The sequence below is a fragment of the Agelaius phoeniceus genome, chromosome 32 (assembly GCF_051311805.1).
Source record: "Agelaius phoeniceus isolate bAgePho1 chromosome 32, bAgePho1.hap1, whole genome shotgun sequence".
NCBI lineage: Eukaryota > Metazoa > Chordata > Aves > Passeriformes > Icteridae > Agelaius > Agelaius phoeniceus.
The window spans coordinates 2,160,882-2,186,589 of NC_135296.1; the positions used below are offsets into that span (position 1 = coordinate 2,160,882).

At 48.8% G+C, this 25,708-nt stretch overlaps 1 protein-coding gene and 2 non-coding genes across 3 annotated transcripts in view; all 3 read left to right on the top strand.

The window, feature by feature from the left end:
* LOC129133505 (uncharacterized) overlaps positions 1-25,708 on the top strand; it is a 148,388-nt gene that overhangs the window by 49,216 nt on the left and 73,464 nt on the right. The gene's annotated exons all lie outside the window — the stretch shown is intronic.
* Positions 23,802-23,954, top strand: LOC129133515 (5.8S ribosomal RNA). Its single transcript, XR_008536007.2, has one exon. It is a non-coding gene; the product is annotated as a 5.8S ribosomal RNA (ribosomal RNA).
* Positions 24,839-25,708, top strand: part of LOC129133516 (28S ribosomal RNA) — a 4,419-nt gene continuing 3,549 nt past the window's right edge. Inside the window, exon 1 of the ribosomal RNA XR_008536008.2 lies at positions 24,839-25,708. This exon is cut by the window's right edge and continues 3,549 nt beyond it. This is a non-coding gene — a ribosomal RNA (28S ribosomal RNA).

Genomic DNA, 25,708 nt, shown 5'->3' on the forward strand with positions numbered 1-25,708 from the left:
TTATGCTTAGCCTGAGAAGTTTTGAAATTGGACCATATGTAATCAGGAAAACTGGTCAACAACACATATTGTTCAATCTGGCACGGTCTCTTAAACAAGTCAAATTGCTGATGATGCAAAACAATGTCTCAGAAATTCAGTTGGCCTGTTTGCCTTTTTTGCAGACTTCCTTTGAGGGTTGGACCACCTGGCTGCAAAAATGGAAAGTCTGTTTTTTCTTTAAAAACAGACACTAAGAGACATAACCGATGTTGCGGGAGCAGGTTTGGGAATTCTAAATAGTATTGATTCAGAAGTACTAATGGATAAATTGGCTGCCACAAATAGAGATTTGACCAAATTAAAACAACCACTGCAATCATCCTTATTGGCTTTGGGAACACAGCAGTGCTTGCTATCAAACATACTACCAGCTTGGGAAAAGGTAAATGTAAGTGATCACAAATTGGTAACTGATGCACTCGGTGCTACACAAAACAACCTTTCTTTGGCTCTTAGCTGTATCCAGGCACAATTGTCGATGCAGTCAGTTGCTGCCTCGATGATAAGAGAAGGTGAAGGCAATTTTCCTATTGAAATTCAGAAAAGAATTTGGGACAGGGCCACTGATTTTGAAAGAGAATTCCAATCCTGGTGGAACTTGGTGGATTTTACTTATGACCCCATTACAAACACAGCCACAGCTCTTGTGTCAACCGTACGCAATGCCTCAGTGCATTTGAAATTTCCTGTTACTGCATTAGGGCTAAATCATGATGGAGCTATTCCCAATCTTTCTGAACATAGAGAATGGGCCCATCAAACTGGTGAAAAATGGCAAAATGTTAATTTGGAATCTTCTATTGTCTGAGAACAAGGCTTCATCTGTGAAAGTAATGCAATTCTAGCTCAAGATGTTTGTTTAGACACAGAACAATATATCTGTCATTTTGACATTCATCCTAATGAGACTTCCGAAACAGTCCTTAAATATATAGGCAATGGGTGTTCATGCTTTAGAACAGCTTGTGATATGGTATTGGTAGAAAATGTAGTAGTAGATAGTGAAAATCATTCAAACTTTTGTGCTTGTAACTTTACAAAATTGCAGGATGTGATTTTTCTTCAGAAGCTCCAGTTACCGCCCATTACCTTTTCCAATCTAATTAAAGACTGATTCACAAACTATTACTGTCCTAGGGTGACTTTATGATGCTTGTATCCCCATCCGTGTGTTCTGTTGATGCTGGATATCATGTTCTGTGCCTTCAAGACTGGCTGTGAAGAGCGAATGTTTTGTTTTGGTTTTGCTATCAGCTGCTCCCCCACAGCTGGCGCGACACAGAGACAGGGCAGTACATGGGTGCTGCTTTTGCTTTTTGCTTTGCTTTTCGCTTTGCTCTTGCTTCGGCTTTGCTCCTGCTTTGCTCTTGCTTTTTTGCCTCTGCTTATTAGTTAGTTTAGCTAAACAGTCCAAATTTTCCCTGGACTGTTTCTCCTTTCCCTTTTTTGGACCTACTTGAACCTGCTCCGGACTGGGACCTGGGAAACACCGAGAGTTTGCACCTTGTGGCTGCAGCAGCTGCCCCAGCGCCGGAGAGACTGATAACAGAGCGACCACCCCCAAGAGAGACTTTCTGAATTGGTCATCTTTTTCAGAGCGGTGAAAGAGTGGTGTCATCTGGTATTGTTCATTTTGTGTGCTGGGGGGTGCTTTGCCTGTTAAATAAACAGGTTCTTTCCACTTGTCTCCAAGGAATCCTTCCTGAACCCCCCCGGGAAGGGGCCCCCTTTTGGAGGTTTTCTCCCAAATTTGCCCTAAATCAAGACAAAATTTGGTGCCCAACATGTGGGGGCAGAGAGAGAGTGGGAAAAAACCTGTTTTGAGTGCATTTTGGTTGCCATTACTCTGTGTTCATATAAAGCAGTTAATAGCCATGGTTTTTAAATTCATAATGTCTCTTGGTATGAAGGCTTGCATGCATTTCTGGTCCCTAGGTTTTTTTGAGATCTTAATACCTCTGTGGTCCCTAGGTTTATTTTCTTATCCAGAAATAGCTCTAGTATTGTCCTTAATATGTAGGTTTTTATAGCAGAAGAGCAGTGACCAGAATAGCTATCCTGCTGGGCTTGGTGGTAATGACTTGTAAAAAGTTTATAAAGGTGCTGGGGTAATTTCCAGTTATGAATCGTTCATGGTTATGGTTATTCACCCAGTTTGTTAGAGGAGAAGCAAAGGATGAGCCTTTTCAGCCTTTGCTTTCCTTCTCCTCTGAATCTGTTACATCACTATTGGAGAATGTTCAGTTTCCCCTAAATGTTAAAGAGACCATCTTTCTGGTATTTAATCTGCAGTTTATCTAGAATGAGGGCTGAGATTTCTAGATGGACTGATGAGACCCCTGACCCAGGAGTAGACCCAGGTGTGGAAAATCCTGAGTGGTGTGGGAAATTGGAGGATATGGGCCAAATCCTGAAGGAATTCTCTGACCCTATAGTCTGGGGACTTTCCCCATGAACAAATTCAGAACCCAGCTGAGGTGGGGAAATACCTGAAAGAGAAGTAGCAGGATGACCCTAAGGAGGAAAAGATCATTGCAGTGAGCTGGGCCCTGGCTTGTGCTTATTGAAAATTGCTAGATACTGTCAGGCAGCAGACAGAGGCAGGGGGGCAGGGAGATAAATCAGCAGCTCTCCCAGTCACTCAGGCTGCAGCCAACAAGCCCAGGCTTGAAGCCAGCAGCTAAACCAGACAATAAGCCTCAAGCAATGGCTGTTGCTACCAGCACTAGAAGTGGAAAGTGCATGGACAAGACCGATCGACCAGTGGATGATGATGATGATGATGATGATGATGATGATGATGATGATGATGATGATGATGCAAGAGAAGGACCCTCAATGCTTCCTGACATAAAATCAGAAGTCAAAACAACAGGCACAAGATCAGAAGCCAATATTGAGTGCTTTTCCCTGAAGGACCTTTGTGGCCTACGGAAGGATTACACTCGTGACCTGATGAATCCATAATTAGTTGGTTAGTCCGTCTCTGGGATGCTGCAGGCGAGGCTACAATTCTGGACGGCACTGAAGCGAGGCATTTGGGATCCTTGTCACATGATCCTGTCATCGACCAAGGAATGATGAGGGGGGCAAACCCTCAGAGCCTCTGGGCATGGGTCCTAGGAAGTGTAGCACAAAGATACATGGGCGCAGATGATCTTTATATGCAGCAAACCCAGTGGAAGACCATAGAGCAAGGGATTCAATGCCTGAGGGAAATGGCAGTGGCAGAGATTATCTTCTCAGATGACGTAACAACTAGGAATCCAGACTTGGTACCACGCACGTCTGTGGCAGAAACTTGTGCGACTTGGGCCACACGAATATGCTTCTGCTTTAGCCATAATGAAGAGGGATGAGAGGAATGAGACTGTGCTTGATATGGCAAAGAAGCTCCGAGCATATGCAGATGCTGTACATGGCCCAACACATGCCAGAATTGCAATGGTAGAAACACGTCTGCAGAACTTAGAAGACAACCTAGAAAAAAACATAAGAAGCTCAGAGAGGAGATTAAAGAAGACCTTCTCCAAATCTCAGCAGTACAGATCAGACGTTCTGGTATCCAAGGCAGACGTTCTCCTGATGGCGAGAGAAGGTACACCCCACGAGCTGAGCTGTGGTTCTTCCTGCGTGATTGTGGAGAAAACATGAGGAGATGGGATGGAAAACCTACTGCTGCTCTGGCACAACAGGTGTGTGAATTGAAAGAAGGCAAGACTCAGAGAGGAAGTTCCACCAAAAGGAAAGCAGCTCCAGTTACCCACAGCCAAACTGCCAAGTATGATGATGATGATATGTCCGATCCCCTTGAAGGAACCTCCAAGACATATGTCCAAGGGAAAAAAGGATAACCAGGCTTAGAGGGGCCCTGCCTCTAGCCAGGTAGAGGCTAGGGAAAACCATGTTTTCTGGACTGTGTGGATTCTGGACTGTGTTGGCCTGGCACATCAGAACCACAAGAATATAAAGCTTTGGTTGATACTGGTGTGCAGTGCACATTAATCCCATCAAGACATGGGGGGACAGAATCTGTTTCTATTGCTGGTGTGACAGGGGGATCCCAGGATTTAACTTTGGTGGAAGCTGATGTGAGCCTGACTGGAAATGAGTGGAAGAAACATCCTATTGTGACTGGCCCAGAGGCCCCATGTATTTTAGGCATACATTACCTCCAAAGTGGGTATTTCAGAGACCCAAAAAGACTCAGGTAAGCATTTAGGATAGCGGCTGTAGTGACAGAGGGTGTCCAGCAATTGAACACCTTGCCTGGAGTGTCTGAGAATCCATCTACAGTAGGACTTCTGAAAGAAGAGCAACAGCTACCAATTGCCACTTCCACAGTGCATCACTGACAATATAAAACAACTCGAAATGCTGTGTTTCCCATCTCAGATGATCTGAGATCTGGAGACCCAAGGAGTGGTCGGCAAAACCCACTGACCCTTCAACAGCCCCATTTGGCCTGTGCATAAATCTGAAGGAGAATGGAGATTGACTGTAGACTACCATGCATTGAATGAAGTGACTCCACCGCTGAGCGCTGCCATGACAGACATATTAGAGCTCCAGTACGAGCTTAGGTCCAAGGCAGTGAAGTCGTATGTCACTATCGATATTGCCAATGCATTTTTCTCCATTCCTCTGGCAGCAGAATGCAGGCCTCAGTTTGCTTTCACATGGAGGGGAGTGCAGTACACCTGGAACCGACTGCCCCAGGGGTGGAAGCACAGCCCCATCATCTGCCATGGACTGATCCAGGCTGCACTGGAAAAGGGTGAGGCTCCAGAACACATACAGTATATTGATGACATCATTGAGTGGGGAAACACAGCTGTAGAAGTGTTTAAAAAAGAAGAAAAAATCGTTCACATCCTCCTGAGAGCTGGTTTCGTCATCAAAAAGAGCAAAGTAAAAGGACCAGCTCGTGAGATTCAGTTCCTAGGAGTAAAGTGGCAAGATGGATGGCATCAGATTCCTATGGATGTCATCAACAAGATCACAGCAATGTCTCCACCAACCAATAAGAAGGAGACACAAGCTTTCCTAGGCGCCATAGGTTTTTAGAGAATGTACATTCCCAAGTACACTCAAATCATGAGCCCTCTCTACCTAGTCACCCCCAAGAACAATTTCCACTGGGGGCCTGAGCAGCAAGCCTTTGTCCAGATTAAGCAAGAAATCTCTCATGCCGTAGCCCTTGGCCCAGTCAGGACGGGACCAGAGGTGAAGAATGTGCTCTACTCTTCAGCTGGGAGCCATGGTTTGTTCTGGAGCCTTTGGCAGAAGGTGCCTGGGGAGACTCGAGGCCGACCACTGGGATTCTGGAGTTGAAGCTACAGAAGCTCTGAAGCCAACTACACTCCAACAGAGAAGGAAATCTTGGCTGCCTATGAAGGAGTCCAAGCCACCTCAGAGGTGATTGGTACAGAAGCGCAACTCCTCCTGGCACCCTGACTTACTGGTGCTGGGGTGGATGTTCAAAGGCAAAGTTCCACCCACCATCCCACCAGTGTTACATGGAGCAAGTGGATTGCTCTTAGGACACAGTGCACCCATATAGAGAACCTGAATTGCCCTGAGATTTTGGAGTTAATTAAAAATTGGCCCAAAGATGAAAATTTTGGTGTCACGGATGAAGAACAAGAACCAGTGACACGGGCTGAAGAAGCTCCTCCATATAACCAACTGCCCCCAGAGGAAACACGCTATGCTCTTTTCACTGACAGTTCCTGTCACATTGTAAGAATTAATTTGGAGTGGAAAGCAGCCGTATGGAGCCCCACATGACAAGTTGTGAGGCCATTAAAAAAGAAGGCCATCAGAGGCCATTAAAAAAGAGGGTTGATCAAGTCAACTTGTGGAACTCAAAGCCGTTCAGCTGGCCCTGGACATTGTAGAAAGAAAGAAGTAGGCAAAGTTCTACTTCTACACTGATTCATGGATGGTAGCCAATGCTCTGTGGGGATGGCTGGAGAGGTGGAAAAAGGCTAACTGGCAGCGTAGAGGAAAACCAATTTGGGCTGCTGAAGAGTGGAAAAACATTGCTACCAGGGTAAGAAGGTAAGACTGTGAAAGTCCACCATGTAGATGCCCATGTCCCCAAGAGTAGAGCTAATGAAGAGCACCAAAACAATGAGCAAGTAGACCAAGCTGCAAAGATAAGGGTGTCAAAAATAGACCTAGATTAAAAACACAAGAAAGAGTTATTCCTAGTTTGATAACCCCATAATGCCTCAAGCCATCAGGGTAGAGAAGCCACCTCTAAATAGGCATGAGACCAAGGGGTGGATTTAACCATGGACAGTATTTCGCAAGTTATCCACGACTGTAAGTTTATGCTACCATCAAACAAGCCAAGCAGTTAAAACCCCTATGGTATGGTGAGTGGTAGTCCAAGTACAAGTATGAAGAGGCATGACAAATTGACCACATCACACTGCCCCAGACATGCCAATGCAAGTGCTATGTGCTCACAATAGTAGCAGCCACCACGGGATGGTTAGAAATCTACCCTATGTCTCATGCTGGTGCCCATAACACCATCCTGGGCCTTGAAAAGCAAATCCTGTAGAAACATTGCAGCCCTGAAAGGACTGAGTTAGACAATGAGACTCATTTCAAAAACAGCCTTATCAACACATGGACTAAAAAGCACAACACTGAGTGAGTGTACCATATCCCCTACCATGCACCAACTTCAGGCAAAGTGGAGAAGTACAATAGATTACTAAAAACTCAATTGAAAGCCTTGAGTGGAGGATCTTTCAAAAACTGGGAGCAGCATTTAGCAAGAGCCACCTGGTTAGTTAACACCTGAAGTTCCACCAACCGAGTAAGTCCTGCCCAGTCTGAGTCCCTGAATATAATAGATGGAGATAAAGTCCCAGTAGTACACGTCAGAGGTTTTTTGGGGAAGACCGTGTGGATCAATTCTGCCTCGAGTACAGACAAACCCATTTGTGGAGTTGTCTTTACCTTTACTCAGGGACTGGGGGGGGGGGGGGGGGGGGGTGCTGTGCCTGTTAAATAAACAAGTTCTTTCCACTTCTCTCTAAAGAATCCTTCCCAAACTGGTTGGGGAGAGGGCTGTGTGGGTTTGCTTTCTGGAGGGGCCCCCTTTGGAGGTTTTCTTCCAAATTTGCCCTAAACCAGGACAGTGGTGGAGCAACTCCTCCCAATGACAGCATGGGGGAGGAGCTACATGGTGCCACCCAACCCACAGACAGATGTTGACTTCATTTATGTGGTGACCATCACCTACAACACCAGGAGAGGGAATGCCACTGTGGCCATGGCAGCAGGGGAGGTGCAGATGTTCGTGGTGAACCTTAACTCCCACCTGTATGTCAGTGCAGTGGTAGCTGTGCAGCTGGCGTTTTTCTTCAGCTGGTCATCTTGGCAAGATCCCTTCCTCCTTGTTGTCCCACCTGTCACCTCCCATTGCACTGCATTCTGCTTCAGCAGTGTGCCCACCTGTCGGGTTCAGCTGTCTGTCTCTGCCCCGACACGGGTAGAGTGGTTCTTGGGTGGCACGCGATGCAAAGGACGAGTCTGGACTCTTCAGCTTTTCGATCTTCAGGTTGTTTATTATTTCTTATCTACAAAATTTTTCTGTCTGCCCAACAGAGGTCTGATCTGCAAGCAGTCACAGGCACTCTCTGACCACCCACGGGGCGGTCATGTCTTTTTATACTAAAATCTATGTACATAATATTTACCTTTATTTCCCAATGCTTTTCACCCATGTTAGCAAGTGCACCTTCACCATAAACCAATCCCCAAGTGCCAACATCATCACAGGAGATGGAGGACAAGAAGAAGAAAGAAGAAGGACAAGACACACCCTGATCCCTCCATCTTGTCTCCATAACCCCCCTGTACCAAAAACCTTAAAGTCTGTATCTCACCCTCTAAATGTGTCTCTTTTACACCTTGTACTCTAAAGTGATTCTCTTGTCCTCAGACTCTTGTTACTTCTGTGGATGGATCAAAATCAAGCCACCAAACACTCTTGGCAACATTCCAGGATTTCTGAGACCCCCAAGGGTTCTCCTGGCATCTCTGGACATCGGGAACGATGTGCTGAGATCCCACACCCACCGAGTATAACCATTCCATCCTCATTGAACTCACCACTGCCACCACCACCCTCAACCATCGGCTAGACAACACCATGGCATGGCAGGCCATTCCTGGCACAGATTTCTCCTGGGTCAGCATCACCATGAGTGCAATGATGCAGAGCGCTGAGAACTCAAGGATGCCCTTTGGGCTCCTGGTGTTTGGTTCCAGAGTCAAACTGGATATGGATTCCTGGGGCTCTGTGCTACCAATGAGTGCAGTCAGTCCATTGTTGTGTCACCCCAATGGTTGAGTGTTGTGCAGTGGACCATTCATGGGTGGTCCCCTTTTCTAAGTCCCCACACCACTCTCCTGTTGGGATTTAGTATGCAAGGAGAGGTGTGAGATGGTGGATGGACAACCAGAGTTCATCCAGGAGACTTTCTCCACCTGTTGGCTTGCTGGCAGGCCACACTACCGCAGTTTTAATGGAAAAACCTCTGTTTTCATGGGAATATGTGCCTACAATTTGACCACCATCTACGATCCAAATCCCACCCTTCCTGCCTTTTCTGTTGAGGTCAAAAAGGAAGAAAAGGTGAACTCCAAAGTTTCCTCCATAGGCTTCATCACCAATCACATAGACAACATCACCATCACCACAGTCCTATCAGAGAATGGGATGGTGAGGGTATGCAAAAATCAAGTAATTTTTTTGCATTTTGCTGAAATTATGTATTTAGCAATGATCTTGAGGGTCCTTTCTTAAATAATTCCAGGATTTGCTGGTGTGTAGGCAACCCTTGTATGAAGACACCTCAAATCTTCTTAAATGCCATGTATTGCACAATTTTGGTGAATTTTGGTTGTTTTGATGATTGTTGTTGTCCTCCAGGTAAGCAGCCACCACTCGTGCCTCCCCATGTCCCTCTCCCATGGGAAGCTTCATGTCTACCAGAAGGGTAAATCCATGTTGAACCAATCAAATTTCAAGCTGAAGGTCCTCTACAACTGGCATGATCATTTAGTGATCAAACTTCTGACTGCTCTTTCTGGAAAAGTCTGCAGAATGTGCAGGAACAAAAGGGACCTCCCTCCTGATGGTAAACAGGTGTGGGATATTGTGGAGTTTGGGCGGAGCTGGAAGGTGACCAGTGATAGTGGTCACTGCCAGGACACCTATGATGGGGAATGTGAGCTGTGTGGATGGGACCAGGCGCTGACATACAAGGCAGAGACCTGGTGTGGGAAGTTGTCCCAACATTCTGGGCCATTCTGGTCATGTCATGACACTTATCAGTCCCAATATCTACGTGAAGAACTGTATCTATGACCTGTGTGTCAATGAGTGGCATTGTGATGCGCTGTGCCATACCTTCGAGAGCTATGCTGATGACTGCCAGGAGGAGAGGATCAATGTTTCCAATTAGAGGAAACAGTGGGATGTTGTGAGTAGAGGATGGTTGGGTGAAAATACTCCTTGGGGTGGGTGGAGCCTAATTAATGGGGGACTGAAGATCCGTGGGATCATGGGTTGGGAAAGGTTATGGCAGCAGATCCAAGCAGAAAATCTCTGGATGTTCAAGGAAATTCCAGAAAGTCCATGTAGAAAGTCCACAAAGTCCATGGAGTCTCTAGAAAGTCTAAGCAGGAAGTCTAGGAAGTCTGCAGAGACTCCAGAAAGTCCAGGTAGAGCATCCAGGAAGTCCATGGAGACTTCAGAAAATCAATGGAGACTCCATAAAATCCATGGAGACTCCAGGATATCTATAGATAATCAGAGAAGTCTGTCCCACCATGTGCTGCCCCACCCTGATCGCTGTCTCCCTCCCTGTCCAGCTCTCACTTGCCTGCCCAACAGCACCTACAGCACCTGTGGCCTCGCCTGCCTCCCTTCCTGAAACATCCCCGCTGTGTCATCCAGCTGTGCAGCTGTTACCACCTGCCTGGACACCTATGTGTGCTGTGAGGACCTTATCCTTGATGCCAACACCCACATCCCCCCGCTCTGATACAGCTGATGTAGCCGGCTGGGGGTCTATGTACAAATCACAAACAAGATGGGGCTGCTGTGGAATGTGCCTTGAGCTGTTTTATTTTCCAGCATCAGTCTCATTACATGGTTATGACAATGGGAAGATGGCACCAGCTCACATCCCAGGCAGCAGACTAAGAACTTAATGTTACAACTTTACAAGTTTTTTGACCAATCACACAAAGCAAAAGCATATTGACAGTAGTTCTATCCAATCACAATGAGCACATGTACCTTAGGTTAAAACAATGCTTGCTTATTTCAAATACAAGAACTGCTTGTAAGCATTAAAACACAATGCCCAGAGCTCCATTATTAAGCTTAAAACTTCCTAGTATCTCTCTAGATATACTTTTCTGCAGCTTAGGGAGTTATGCTAGACAAGCATTAATACACAGATCATTGTTCTATTTGTCCTTGCTTTTCTACTTTTTAAATAATTTTTCTGCTGACCTATCTCATGGCTACTGCTTAGCTCTAATCACAGTTCTGCTGTCTCTGAGGCCTGCCTTTTGCAGCTTTCCCAAAACCGTCTGATTTTATGGATTCCCACAATTCCTCCCTCTTGGTTCACCTAAAAAGAAACCTTCATAACCATGTCATTTATTAACTACTTTGCGTTTCATAGCTTTACTATATTATTTTTGCTTATTACTTACTTAAAACATCCTTTTGCTTGCACTAAGCATTGCTATATTAAAACACAGCAATTTTAATGCTGTGAAAGTCCAGTCAGTTCAAAGGGTATAAGTCATGCCTGACAATAATTACAAATCATTGTTCGAAAAAGTCTTGTCGGTTCCAAGCTCTTAATTCAAAAACTTCCCCCCTGTCTATACCTTCATCTGGCACCTGTGAGATTTCAAGAACTCTCTGTGAATCCATTTCCTACGTCTCTCTCTTGTATGATAAAAACTTCTTTGATAGTTTTGTCCATCATTTGTTGCAACACAACGAAGTATGCATGGTGTTACTACTAATATAACTACCAAGACACCCAACACATATAGACCAATCTTACAAAGTTCCCTTAGCCAAGGTGCAAAGCTCCTTTCTTGAAACAAATCATCTAACCAGGACCCACCATCTTCTTTAATTTGAGCTGTCAGATTTTTCAGCTTTTGTATGCTTTTGTGGATGGATTCAGAATGATCAGACAGATTCATACAACACAATCCTTCAAATTCCTCACAACTGTGTCCGTGTGCCAGTAAAAGAAAATCAATTGCAGCTCTATTTTGAAGCGTAGCATGTCTAACACTATTAACATCTGTCAACATACCACTAATTGCAGAGGATGGGGCATTAATTTGTTTACTCAGCCAACATCCAACCCAATCTAATTGTTTCAATGCCATTGCTGAAGCTAGTTGGGGTAAAAACAAACCTGCTGAAACCCTTTTGGCAGCATTCCAAGGCATGAAATCACTCTTACAGTTTTCATCATAATGATGAGCAGATTATGTTCCCCTATGTTTCTTCTTAATGACTGCTTTAGCAGTAGATGCTCTCACAGTGAGCATTCTAATGCTACATGGGCCATCTTCAAGGTGTGATGGAATGCCCTGCCAAGCCCTATCTCCACAAACGATCCAATATCCTTTTGGCAATTGTCATGGATATTGGTCAGCCTCGGAAACCACATCCCAACTGTTTGAATAATTACACCAAAAACTTAAATTTCTGTATGCAAAATAATGGGGAGTAACATTGCATTTTGGAGGATCATCTTCTTGCCAATCATTAGTTGTAAATGAAAGGCAAAATCCGTTGTTAAAGAACCAAGGATTTCTAATTCTTGGGGTTCAGATACTACTTTGGGAAGTTCTTTGGCCCAAATGTTCCAATTCAATACAGGATTGCTCCCATTGTTAATTTCACCAGTCTTACTATTAAATTGCTTTTTGATCAAAGACAAATCCTTTACTGGCACACCGACTAGACAGGTTGAGAAAGGCTTTTCTGGTTCCGAATTAGACAAACATATAGTATCTGAGCTTGCTGCCTTGGCTAAGGTCACGCAAACATTTGGTTTTGGTTGTTCCACAGGTAAATCTGCACTACAAGAAGCAATTAAAACCAACCAACACCAGCATATCATTTGATTTTGCTCCATCCTGTTCATGATCTAACTCTTGGCAGAAAATCCTCCCATATATATCAATTTAAAAACTTTGCTTTTGACCTTAAAATAAGATTTCACCTTTGAAAGTCCAATAGAGGGAATCTATGACATAACAAAACAAAAACTATGCTTTTGCCAAAAATCAGCTCTATGAAGTCAACAATTGACACACTTATAAATAACATAAAATCAGAGTTTGCAGGTCCCACCGATGCACAAGGAATGTCAGGTGTGACCTGGGATCCCTCTGCTCGGCTCACGTCTGCGTACTTGCTTCTTTGGCCTTGGACTCGTCAAAATGTCCTGGGGTGCGATATGGTTTGATGTTTTTGGCTGGGACCCACTTCATTTTTGCACTTGTAGAGACAGAAGCATACCCTTTGCCCCAAGTGATTAATTGGAAAGGACCTTCAATTTGTCCAGTCTCAGGGTTTCTAATTAAAACAGGGGGATTTTCTTTAGGTTTCACCTGTGTGTTATTTGAAAAATGCCTAAAAATTGGTGGATCAGGTTTGGCAACAGAGCTGTTTAAAAAAAAAAAAGCATACAAAGCTTTTTAAAACCTCATCTGTGGTGTGACATCTACTCCCCCCCTCTGTTGATCTAGAACATGTTTTAATATCTGATGTGCCCTGTCAATAATTATTTATCCTGTGGGAGAGTGAGGAATATCAAAGATATGACGAACACCCAAATCAATAAAAAATGTGACCAATTTTTGAGATATATATGCGGGACCATTGTTGGTTTTCAATTATGGGGGCACACACAATGAAGAAAACGACTGCAAAAAAAGGTGACAAGCATGATTAACAGTTTCACCTGGGTGAAGAAAAGCAAAATCTGCATAAGAGAACATGTCCAGAGTGGCCGCAAACGGAGGCCATTTTCCATGGGAAAAAAAAGTCATTACCCCAGGGTCTTGGTATCAGATGAAAGACGGCCTTTGGGGCTCTTAGGACATGCAGGGTCCTAGTTGCTAGCAGCTTTGGTTTTGGAGAAATCCAGCAAAGTTTACAAATTCCAGCAAATCATAGCCCAGTCTGTCATGGTGAGTGGCCGCAAACGGAGGCCATTTTCCATGGGAAAAAAAAGTCATATCCCTGGGGTCTGGGGATCAGATGAAAGGTGGCCTTTGGGGCTCTAAGGACTTGCAGGATCTTAATTGCTGGAAGCTTTAGTTTTGGAGAAATCCAGCAAAGTCTGCAAATTTCTAGCTTGGCACCGTGCAGTCAGCCAGGGGTATGGGCCGTGAATGTAGGCCATTTTCCATGGGAAAAAGAAGTAGTTTCCCCCGGGTCTCGGGATCAGATGAAAGGTGGCCTTTGGGGCTTTAAGGATATGCAGGGTCTTAGTTGCTGGCACCTTTGGTTTTTGCAAAATACAGCAAAAATTTCCGATGCCTGGCTTGGAATAGTCTTTCCGCCAGGGCGATTGGCCACAAACGGAAGCCATTTTCCATAGGATAAAGAAGTCCTTTCCCCAGGGTCTGGGTATCAGATAAAAGGTGACGTTAGGGGCTCTAAGGACTTGAAGGGTCCTGGTTGCTAGCAGCTTTAGTTTTGGAGAAATCCAGCAAAGGTTGCCAATTTCTGACTCAGCGCCATCCTGTTGGCCAGAGTGAGTGGCCAAAAACTGAGGCCATTTCCCATGGGAAAAAGAAGTCATTTCCCCAGTGTCTTGGTATCAGATGAAAGGTGGTCTTTGGGGCTCTAAGGACTTGCAGGGTCTTCGTTGCTGGCAGCTTTTGTTTTGGAGAAATCCAGCACAGTTTGCCAATTTCTAGTAGGGCATCACCCTGACTGCTAGAGCGAGTGGCCACGAACAGAGGCCATTTTCCATGGGATAAAGAAGTCACTTCCACCAGGTCTGGGTATCAGATGAAAGGTGATGTTTGGGGCTCTAAGCACTTGCAGGGTCCTAGTTGCTGGCAGCTTTAGTTTTGGAGAAAACCAGCAAAATTTGCCAATATCTAGCTTGGCATCTGCTATCTGCCAGGGTGAGTGGCCACAAACGTAGACTATTTTCCAAGGGATAAAAAAGGCATTTCCCTGGGGTCTGGGTATCACATGAAAGGTGACGTTTGGGGCTCTAAAGCCTTGCAGGGGCCTAGTTGCTGGCAGCTGTTGATTTGGAGAAATCCAGGAAAGATTGCTGATTTCTAACCTGGCGCTGCCCTGTCGGCCAGGGAGTGAAGCCGCAAATGGAGGCCATTTTCCATGGGAAAAAGAAGTCAATTCCCCAGGGTCTGAATATCAGTTGAAAGGTGGTCTTTAGGGCTCTAAGGAATTTCAGTCTCCTGTTTGCTGGCAGCTTTAGTTTTGGAGAAATCCAGTAACGTTTGCCAATTTCTGGCCTGGCCCTGCCCTGTCAGCCCGGGTGAGTGGCCAAAAACAGGGTCCATTTTCCATAGGAAAAAGAAGTCCTCTCCCCAGGGTCTGAGGATGAGATGAAAGGTGATGCTTAGGCCTCTAAGGACCTTAAGGGTCATAGTTGCTGGCAGCTGTAGATTTGGACAAATCAGGCAAAGTCAGCCAATTTCAAGCTTGGCACTGCCCTGACGCAAAAGCAAGTGCCCACAAACGGAAGCCATTTTCTGTGGGAAAAAGAAGTCCTTTCCCCAGGGTCTGGGTATCAGTTGAAAGGTGGCCTTTGAGGATCTAAGCCTTGCAGGGTCCTAGTTGCTGGCAGCTTTAGTTTTGGACAAATCCAGCAAAGTTTTCCCATTTTGCGTTTGGCACCGCAATGTCGGACAGGGCCACTGGCCGCAAACAGAGGCATTTTTCAGTGGAAAAAAGAAGTCCTTTCCCCAGGGTCGGGAAATCTATTGAAAAGTGATGTTCGGGGCTCTAAGGATGTGCAGGGTCCTAGTTGCTGGCAGCTTTAGTTTTGGAGAAATCCAGCAAAGTTTGCCAATTTCTAAACTGTCTCTGCACTGTCGGCCAGGATGAGTGGCCTCAAACGGAGCCCATTTTCTGTGGGAAAAAGAAGTCCTTTCCCCAGGGTCTGGACATCAGTTGAAAGGTGGTGTTAGGTGCTCTAAAGCCTTGCAGGGTCCTCGTTGCTGGCAGCTTTCGTTTTGGAGAAATCCAGCAAAGTTTTCCAATTTCGACCTTGGCACGGCCTGGTGTTACAGGGCATGTGGCCACAAACGGAGCCCGCATTCCGTGGGAATAAGATGTCATTTCCCAGGGTCTGGGTGTCAGATGAAAGGTGGCCTTTGTGGCTCTAAGGATTTGCAGGGTCCTAGTTGCTGGCAGCTTTAGTTTTGGAGAAATCCAGCAAAGTTTGCCCATTTCTAACCTGGCACTGCTCTGTCGGTCAGAGTGAGAGGCCGCAAACGGAGGCCATTTCCTGTGGGATAAAGAAGTCCTTTCCCCAGGGTCTGGGGATCAGTTGAAGGTGGCCTTTGAGGCTCTAAAGACTTGCAGGGTCCTAGTTGCTGGCAGCTTTAGTTTTGGAGAAATCCAGCAAAGTTTGCCCATTTCCAACCTGGCGCCGCTGTGTTGGCCGAAGCTAGTGGCCTCAAATGGAAGCCATGTTCCGCATGGATTAGAAGTCCTTTCTTCAGGGTCTGGGTATCAGCTGAGGGGTGACTTCTAGGGCTGTACAGCCTTGCAGGGTCCTAGCTGCTGGCAGCTTTAGTTTTGGAGAAATCCAGCAAAGTTTGCCCATTTCTAACCTGGCGCCGCCCTGTCAGCCAGGACGAGTGGCCTCAAATGGAAGCCGATTTCCGTCAGGAAAAGAAATCCTTTCCTCAGGGTCTGGGTATTGGTTGAAAGGTGGTGTTTGGTGCTCTAAGGACTTGCAGGGTCCTAGTTGCTGGCAGCTTTCGTTTTGGAGAAATCCAGTAAAGTTTGCCAATTTCGAGCTTGGCGCCACCCTGTCCACCAGGAGAGTGGCCTCACACGAGGCCATTTTACATGGAAAAAAGAAGTCTTTTCCCCAGGGTCTGGGTATCAGTTGAAAGGTGACGTTTGAGGCTCTAAGCACTTGCAGGGTCCTAGTTGCTGGCAGCTTTAGTTTTGGAGAAATCCAGAAAAGTTTGCCAATTTTTAAACTGTCGCCACAAACAGAGGCATTTTTCCATGGGAAAAGAAGTCATTTCCCCAGGGCGTGGGAATTTATTGAAAGGTTATGTTCGGGGCTCTAAGGATTTGCAGGGTCCTCGTTGCTGGCAGCTTTAGTTTTGGAGAAATCCAGCAAAGTTTGCAGATTTCTAACCAGGTGCTGCCCTGTTGGTCAGGGCGAGATGCTGCAAACGGAGCCCATTTTCTGTGGGAAAAAGAAGTCCTTTCCCCCGGGTCTGGGAATCTGTTGAAAGGTGATGTTTGGGGCTCTAATAACTTTCAGGATCCTAGTTGCTGGCAGCTTTCATTTTGGAGAAATCCAGTAAATTTTCAGATTTCTAAACTGTCGCCGCCCTGTCAGCCAGGACGAGTAGCCTACGCTTGGGGGCGTACAAACCTGTTCACGCTTATTTGTCTGATCTGTCCAAACACTGATTGAGATTGCTTTACTATAAGTAGTTCCGTTAATCATTCAGTGTTGTAGTGCGTTTTTATATTTTGTAATACTTTGAAGTAGTTTGTTTTGTATCCCCATATTTTTCCCAAATGGTTTATCCCAGACTGTACCCCCCTCCTTTTACCTGTGTTATCCCTCTCCCGGGATGAGATCATCCCAAAACCCCCACCCTGGCTCTCTGTCAATCACTCGGCATCCCATCCCCCCTATCCAGAAGTTTCGGTCCAAGTCATCGAGTGATTAGCCAGAGGCTAGGGGTCAGCCCCCCAAGCCCTGCCCCATACGCTGTCCTATAGGTCTATCCCCCAGTACCCATCCCTCAGAGATACCTATTGGTTGGTAAAATGTTATCTACTTTTGGTTTCCACCTCCCTTTAAATGTAACCTTGGGACATCCCCCGGGGCTCTCGGCAGGAGGCCCCCTGAGGTGCAGGAGCTCCTTCGGGACTCCTTAATAAAACCTTGGATTCACCCCTGCTGGGAGTCGGCCCTTTCTCTTCTACCGATGTCTCTGCCGTCTCTGCTGCAGCGAAGGCAACCAGCCTGAGTGCCCTCAGCACCCTCGGGGCACAGAGAGTGTCTCCCCGCAGTCGGCCGTGTTGGGGCTGCTCCCCCCAGTGTCTGCCGACTCGGGTCTGGCCCAGGGGCTTTGAGAGGCTTGCACAGAGACTGAGACAATTCAGCACCCTATGGTAATTTCTTCTCCCACTACCTCTTGAAGCTGCCAGGTTTTTTGTTTTTCCCATTCCTGCAAAGTGAACAAAAGCCTGGGACCAAGGCCATTCGGTAACACATTGACTAAGGGGACTCACAGTCCCTTCTACCAATTGGGGTATAACTATTATACTTAATGTGGGCTTTGTAGTCTCAGTTCCTTCTGCCCACTGGGATGTAACTACTGTACTCAATGTCAGCTTTGTGCTCTCAGTCCCTTCTACCCATTGAGGTGTAACTATGGTACTCAGTGTGGGCTTCATGCTCTCAGTCCCTTCTATCCACTGGGATGTAACTACGGTACTCAGTGTGGCTTTTGTTATAGCCTCTATCTTAAATTTATGAACTAAGCCTTTTCAACCTAACAGGTTGGTCAAGTTATTTTGCCAGCGGCATGTCACTTAAGTTGGTTTAGTTAACGTAAAATTATGCCAGCAATCAATTGGTTCATGTTTACAATCCTTTGTACTTGCAACATTGTTCGTTTTGGGACCTAGAATGTAACTACCAACATACTCCTGGCAGCAACACAGAGTAAGGGGAATTTGTTTGGCACACTCCCACTTGTTTGTAGGACACAGTCTCGCTGAAGGGATATCCAGATCATTTTTCCCACCTGGTTCCATAAAATTTCCAGAAACTGTAATGGAGGTGGCTTTCTCATAGAGAGATCTTTCCACTTTTCTGCATGCTACCACAATCATTTCACCAATTGTTCCAGTTAGGGTTCTAGTCCAGTCCTTCTGATCCCATCCCCACTCACTTGGACGATATACCTGGGAGTCATGCAGCACTACAGGCTGTAGGTTCGGGTGGCCACCCTTGGGATACGCTCCTAGAACATTAGTGGGATGGAGGGTAGCTTCAGACCACAACCACTCAGCAGGATCCTGTCCATGGAATTGGGGTAGGATGCAGAAAAATATCACCAGTGTTATCATGGTTCTGATGATTCTCATGTCCCTCGGGGTTCTTCTGTAAAAGTAAAAACAACAGAAATCCTGCCACTGAGGGGCAGAAAAGAGTTAAAATGATAGGATTATCCAGCATGAATTTATCCAATGCTCTTTCCCTAGAGCATCACAGGCTACCCATGCATATTTATTCAGAGGGGTTTTCAGCACTAGTGCTACTTCCCCTACAGTAGGGAGGTCCACCAGAACAGGTTGCCCAGGGTAATGTGCTGGATTTTTTGAATCGTCAGGTCCCTGTAGTAAGGGAATGATGCTTGGAGCTGTTGGGCAAAAGGCAGTGGTTTTGGGACATCCATTCACCCCCCATCTACTCTGTTCACTCTTTTAACAGCTTCCCATGGCGGAATGTCCCAATTTCCCTCCCGTGGCTTCAGAAGTCCTTTCAAAAAACCATTGGTCCTTTCTAAGATCCCGTTAGCTTGAGGGTAGTAAGGGGTATGGAAAGTCCACTTAATTCTTCACCTTTTGCCCAGTGCTGTACACCTCTAGCAGTGAAGTGGGACCTGTGATCAGATTGAATTTCCTGTGGCTTTGGGAAAGTTCCAAAGCACCCCTGCAAAGCTTTAACTGCATTATCACCTGTAGCTCTTTTCAAAGCATCAGCTTGAACCAACCCAGATACAAGTTCTACTCCTACTAGCACAAAGTGTTTACCTCCTGACTTCTTAAAGGGGCCGATATAGTCTGCCTGCCACGCATCCCATAAGCCTTTACCCTTTCTTAAATGCAGAGGGTCATCTTCTCAAGGATGTCTCTCCAGCCACCTGCGACATTGCTCGCAGGCTGATACGCATGTTTTACACATTTCCCTGGTAACCAGCCAACCACAAGCATGAGCTTCTTTGTACAAATCTTTCGCACCTGTGTGCTGTCTTTTTACATGCAGCCATTCTGATAGTTGATCCCAGTCCTCAGTAATTTGTTCCTTTTTCAGGGGGCTGAGCCTTGCTAGCTCATCAGCTCTATTATTCCACTCTCCTGCTGGGTTTCCATCTGTTTGCTGAGAAGCTACCCAACCAACAGCAAAATTTCCTTGGCTTGTGACATCTAAAATTTCTTGCCCCTTTTCCTTTTGCCACACTGGAATTCTGTGAACTTCCCAATCATTTTGCTGCCAGAAAGGAAGCCACTCGGTACAACCTTTGTGCACTGCATAAGAGTCGGTGTAAATGCAGACAGGAGGAATGTTCTGTGCCTCACATCGGAAAACACTCCACACAGCTATGAGTTCCCCAGCCTGAGCGCTGCCTTCCCCTTCAGTAATGATTCTTTCACCAGATGAAATGTGTAAGGCAGCTGCTCTCTATCTCCATACCTTCCCTTCCCGTTTTGCAGAGGCATCTGTGAACCAAGAACTTGCTGCTTGTTCAGGGGAGAAAGGAAGGGCAGCTTTGATTACAGGGGAGATTTATCTTGGCTGCTAACCAGGCTCTCAGTGTCTTGGATTGTTAGATTTTTAGCTGCATCTTCCATTATTGAGACAGTATTACAATAGGCTTCCATCTGAGCATACCATTTTCTAACTGAGGCCCTTTGGGCTACCCCGTCAGGCGAGGGGGGTCCCATTAGTGACGATTTTGATAACTTTGAAAGGGTCTCTTAATACAATAGGCTGTTGTGCAATTTTTTCCTCTTCTAGGAGAGCTAAGCTAACCAAAAAACAATCCCTTTTCCCAGGTAGTGTATCTTTTCTCAGCATCTTTGAAACCACAGGAATAAAAACCAAGAGGCCCCGTTGGACCCTCGGGACCCCACTGCCAAATGCATACTGATAGCCCTGAGGAGGCAAATCCCCATTCCACCTGAAAGGGATCTGGGGCACAGATAGGGCCTAGTGCTTGGTGAGCTGTTGCCTCAAAAATCAGTCATTGCAATGCTTCTTCCTGAGAAGGAGTCCAATCCCATTTCATCCTTTTCCTCAGCAAGTCAAAAAGCGGCCTAGCAATTATTGAGAAATCTGGGATGTGTTTTCTCCAGAACACTAATAGTCCTAGAGCTTGCTGGAGATCTTTCCTCAATTCAGGCAGTTGAATCTGATCTAAAGAGGTTAGGGTATCGGGTGGAATAAATGTCATACCTCCTTCCTTTCCACCAAATTCCCAAAAACTTCACTTCCTGAGAAGGCTTCTGAATTTTCTCTGGGAGAATCTGCAAATCAAGACTTTTTAAGTGAGAGATTATTTTCTGCTGATGTTCCTCTACTACCTCTATTTCAACCCTCTGCCCCCCTTTCCCCCCCCCCCCCCCAGAATGTCATCAATGTATTGATTATCAGCTACAGGATCAGGTTTGGGTATTTTTCCTAATTCCTGGGCTAAAGCATGGTGGGCCAAAGTGGGGGAGTGTTTGTAGCCTTGGGGAAGCCGAGTGAAAGTGTATTGCTGTCCTTTCCCAAGTGAAGGCAAAATGGTCCATATCTTCTGGCTGTATAGGTATCATAAAGAAGATGTCTTTGACATCCATTGTTGCCATTGCCATGATTGAGTGAGCCTTTTCTTGAATTGATGTTATTAACTCAGCTACGTTTGGGACCAGTGCTGTAAGAGGCTCCGTGTTGGCATTAAGCCTGCGAAAATCTACTGTTAATCTCCACTTTCCACTGGCTTTTCAGACTGGCCATACGGGTGAATTAAAAGGAGAATGTGTGTAAATTGTTACCCCTTGGTTTCTCAAGTCCTGTAGAACCGCTTTGATACCTTTTCTGGCACCAGAAGGTAGAGGGTATTGTTTTACATTAGTTGTTTGATCATAGGGTAGGGAGGGTGCGGTTTGAAGCAGCCTAATGTTAAGTGGCAGTGTGCCAAAAGACCACAGAAATCCCTCAGAGTCTTCCCACTGCCTCCCAGCAAGGACAAACATTCCTAATCAATTATTTGGAATGTTCCCAATTACCATTTTGATGACTAGTTGATGCTCATTTCCAGGGAGGGTCAGTTTGACTGAGGCAACATTCATAGATTCTGCAGTTCCCAGAGCATTAAGAACACAGCATTGTCTCTTAGTTGGAACAATTCCACACCTCTGGGCATCCTTTTTTGTTAGTGCAGAGATTTGAGTCCCAGTGTCAATCAAAAAGGTTACTAGTAGCCTTTTGAGGCCTGTGATAGCTGTGATTAAAATATATCCTGATTTATTTTTAGTGAGCATTCTTAAATAAACCCAAGCTCTGCCCCTTTGCCCACCTGTAAGTGGCGGAGAGATTTGTTTCCCGAAAACCCTGTTGGTTTTGGTTCACTGCCTGTGTTCTGTGGGAGAGGCTGGGGGAGGGTTAGTTTTGGTTCCTGAAGAGGGAGGAGTGCACTGGGTTGAGCCGATGGATTGAGAAGCTGAGGGCTGTGAGGAGGAAGAGTATGGAGTGAAGCCAGGATCTCTAGATCCACTTTGGTCAGTAGAGTTCCTGAGGAATCTATCTAGTCTTTCTACAGGATTCAAAGCCATTATGGTTTTCTGTAGAGTCATTGCTGTAGGTTTAAGCGTTTCTGGAAGCCCACAAATTCAAGGGGTCATTAGTTCTGGCTTCACAGGTAATTGCATTGGGCATCCAAAACCAGGAACTAATTTCTTTTCATGAATCATTTGCAGGCAGGCGGCTTTGTGGACACTTTCTAAGAGCTGGTTGGTGGTGCCAGCGATTGCCAGGGGGTCACCCCTTTCCAAAGGATTCATAATCCTGGCCCAGGAGCTCCCCCGAGGGCGGCAGCTGGGGAGGCACTCCGGCAGGGGCCATGCAAATCATTGCCCCAGGGCCAGGTACTTAGCGCTCTGTGCCTTGGCGGTCATCCAGGTTTCCCTCGGTGTTGTCAAACGCTGCGGGCTGCCGAAAGGGGCCGGCGAGGCAGGTGGCGGTTTAAAGACTCGGGCCATTGTTGTCATCCCGCCATGCGTGTGGGGGTTTAACCGCACCGCGCCAGGGAGAGGCACCCTGCCCCCGACTCCCCCGCGGCCTGGCCTTGGCGGAGAGGCCGTGGCGTGTGGTCAGCAGCGGGGGCCGACCCGCTCGCCTCGTCGTAATGGGCGATGATGGCAGAGAGCGCGCGCTCTCTGCCCTTCCTCGGCTGTGGGGTTGCGGCCACCGGGGCCCGCTGCGCTCTCTCGGCCCGCTGCCACGCTTTCTGGCGTGCGTGGTGCTGCATCTGGCGCGTCCGGTGCCTCTCCCCTCGATGGCCTTTTTTCCTTGAACGTGCACCGGTGGTGCCGTCATCTGCCGGCCGTCCCCTGGCTCGACTGCCCACCCGCCCGGGATGGGGGGGGGGTGAATACTCGGCAGGCCCTCCGGAGGTGGAGGCCCGCGAGCGTGGGCGACCCCGTGCCGAGCGGCGGCGGTGCCGCTCGACGGGTGTCCCTCCCTGCTGGGATGGTCGGCCGGAAGTCGCTGCCGTTGCTTGGCGGCGGTCCCGGCCCCGGCCCCGTTCGTCGCGTCCTCCGCCGCCCTTCCCAGCTGCATGTGGGCCGAAGGAAGGCGTGCGGGGCAGCTGCGGCAGCTGTGGGTGTGCTTCTCCCTGCCCGGTCTCCGCGTGAAAACGAGGAGGGCGGGCGTTGCCCCCCGGGTCAGCACCGTACGCCTTCTGCCGGGTACGTGCCTGAGGCAAGGGGCCCCGGTGGTGCGATACGGTGGTGGCGGTCCCAGGAGTGCGGCCCTGGCGGCGGCAGGGTCTTGCCGTCTGGCAGGCCTCTGGCACCGGCAACGCTGGCTCGGGTCTCAGTGGCGCCCGCCTCTGGGGCCAGCTGCGGAGCGCATCCACCGGACGCTCGCCCACCTGGCGGGAGTGGTCTCGTGGGAGGCACGCCGAGGGGGCCGGTTGTCGTCTCGTGCTGTCTTGAGTGGGGGAAGGCTGCACCGTGGGGAAGAGAAAGCTGGCTGCGCAGTGGCGTGGCGGCGCTCCGCGAGGCCCGCGGTGTTGGGGCCGAGGGAGAGCCGGCGTGTGCGGGGGCCGACGGCTGCGCAGCCCTGGCTGCGTGCTGTGTGTGTTTTGTGTGTCGTCCTGTGGAAGCGAGAAGCGGGCGGGCCGCCGTGCCCCCCGCGTTCTGGCGTGCGCCGCCTGGCCTTCCGTGCGGAGGCCAGGCCGAGCCCGGGCGCCTGGGCTGCCTCCGAAGGACGGCATGTGAGGTCAGCGTCTTGCCTCGTGGGGGGAGGCAGTCAGGGGTGCGGGCTCCCCCGCCTCTTGGCCAGCCTTCGGAGCATGGGTTGCTCCAGTTTTTTTTTTTTCCCCTTCCGTTTCTGTGTGCTTGTACAGTCGAAGCCAGGCATGCGCCCGCGCGTCCTCGGTGCCAGAGTAACAAAAAGGGGCCGCTTCACATGAGCGGTGCCCGAAAGCCAGACAACTCTTAGCGGTGGATCACTCAGCTCGTGCGTCGATGAAGAACGCAGCTAGCTGCGAGAATTAATGTGAATTGCAGGACACATTGATCATCGACATTTCGAACGCACCTGCGGCCCCGGGTTCCTCCCAGGACTACGCCTGTCTGAGCATCGCTTGACGATCAATCGCCGTCCAGGGGCCACCCTGGGGGTTGGGGTCGCCTCGCAGGCCCGTCACCCGCGGTGGGCGGCGGCAGCGGCGGTGGCGGCGGCAGCGGCGTCCCGCTGGTGCCCAGAGGGAAGGCGGTCAGGGGTTCAGCGAGGGAAGCGTTTCCCTAGGCGGCCTCGATCCCTTCCCTGCGGCCCAGCAGGTGTCGTCGCCGTCGTGGTTGTCGTCGTTATCGCTGTGCAGGGCATTCGTCCCCCTAAATGCAGACTCGGGGAGCGCTCCATATCTCCCCACTCCTGGAGAGAGCTTCTGGGGCGGAGCTCATCCTTGCCGGGGCCTTGCCACAGATGCGGTGGCACAGTGGCTGGGGGAGAGCGAGAGACGGCGTTGAAAGCGCCGCCGAGGGCCGAGAGAAGATAGAGAGGAGGGCGAGAGGGGAGGCGAGGCGTGGGCCTCGCCCCCGGCCTCCTCCCTGCGTGGGCGGCTGTCTGAGGGTGGGTACCATGGTGGTACCGTGCTGTGCTGCCACGCGCACGAGGCGAGAGCGCCGGGGACGGGGGTTCCGACCCCCTCCTCCCTTCGCCCGCCCCTTCCTCTTCTGCCCCAGTCTCGGGGTGCGCTGAGGGCACTGTTGCGCCTCTCCCCGCAGAGGCCATCGCGCGCCGCTGCGTGGCCAGTCCTCCCATGCGGGGCTGTCTCTGCCGTGCTCCCTTTTCGGTTCTTGTCTCTGGGATGGGGCTCTCCGTCTCCTCCTCGCTCGCTCGTGCTCTCTCTCTCTCTCTGTCCTGCTCCCTCTGGGAGTGCCGGGGGGGGGGGGGGGGTGGGGGTGCACTGGGCGGGGGGAGATAAGGCAGCCGTCCGCGCGTGCGGTGGCCAAGCTTTGGGCTTGCAACCTCACATCACATGTGGCGACCTGCTGAATTTAAGCATATTAGTCAGCGGAGGAAAAGAAACTAATGAGGATTCCCTCAGTAATGGCGAGCGAAGAGGGAAAAGCCCAGCGCTGAACCCCGCCCCGCGGTGGGGCGCGGGACATGTGGCGTACAGAAGCCCCTCTCCCCGGCGGCGCTCTTGGGGGACCCAAGTCCTTGTGATCAAGGCCGCAGCCTGCGGACAGTGTGAGGCCCGGTAGTGGTCCCCCGGCGTGCTGGGCCCGGGGCTTCTCGGAGTCAGGTTGCTTGGAAATGCAGCCCAAAGTGGGTGGTAAACTCCATCTAAGGCTAAATACCGGCACGTCACTGATAGCCAACAAATACCGTAAGGGAAAGTTGAAAAGAACTTTGAAGAGAGAGTTCAAGAGGGCATGAAACCGTTAAGAGGTAAATGGGTGGGGCCCGCGCAGTCAGCCTGGAGGATTCAACCTGGTGAGTTGCGGTCGGCCGGCGCAGGTTCAGTGGATCCTCGCCTCCGCCTCCCCTCCATCCCCCGGGCAAACCCCGTCCGCGGGGGCGGGCTGGGGGGGTAGGCCGGTGCGGGGACTGCCCCCCTGGCCAGCGGCTGGCTCTGGCCGGGTGCATTTCCTCCACGGCGGTGTGCCGCAACCGGCTCCGGGTTGTCTGGGAAGGCCTCCGGCAGGCAGGTGGCCATAGCAGTCCTGACGTGCAAATCAGTCATCCGACCCGGGTCTAAGGGCGAAAGGCTAATCAAACCATCTAGTAGCTGGTTCCCTCCGAAGTTTCCCTCAGGATAGCTGGCACTCGGCAATGGGCAGTTTTACCCGGTAAAGCGAATGATTAGAGGTCTTGGGGCTGAAACGATC